This window comes from Nematolebias whitei, chromosome 20 (genome assembly GCF_014905685.2).
Source record: "Nematolebias whitei isolate Nwh7 chromosome 20, NemWhi1, whole genome shotgun sequence".
In the NCBI taxonomy this organism is placed as follows: domain Eukaryota; kingdom Metazoa; phylum Chordata; class Actinopteri; order Cyprinodontiformes; family Rivulidae; genus Nematolebias; species Nematolebias whitei.
In genome coordinates this window covers 40,701,447-40,701,672 of record NC_056517.1, presented here as the reverse complement: position 1 = coordinate 40,701,672, position 226 = coordinate 40,701,447, and the positions used below count along the sequence as shown (strand labels likewise).

At 31.4% G+C, this 226-nt stretch overlaps 1 protein-coding gene across 1 annotated transcript in view; it reads right to left on the bottom strand.

Annotated features, from left to right (window-relative positions):
• Positions 1-226, bottom strand: part of gcm2 (glial cells missing transcription factor 2) — a gene marked incomplete at its 3' end in the record, with an annotated part of 13,453 nt that overhangs the window by 8,656 nt on the left and 4,571 nt on the right.

Below are 226 nucleotides of genomic sequence, written 5' to 3'. Positions count from 1 at the left end.
GTTGTTTTTTGTTGTCAATTGTTGATTTTTGTTGTCCACTGTTGTCTATTGTTGATTTTTGTTGTCCACTGTTGTCTTTGTTGTTTTTGTTGTCTATTGTTGTCTTTGATGTTTACTCTTGTTTTTTGTTGTCTACTGTTATTTTTGTTGTCCACTGTTGTTTTTGTTGTCCACTGTTGTTTTTGTTGTCCACTGTTGTCTTTGTTGTCTATTGTTGTTTTTTGTT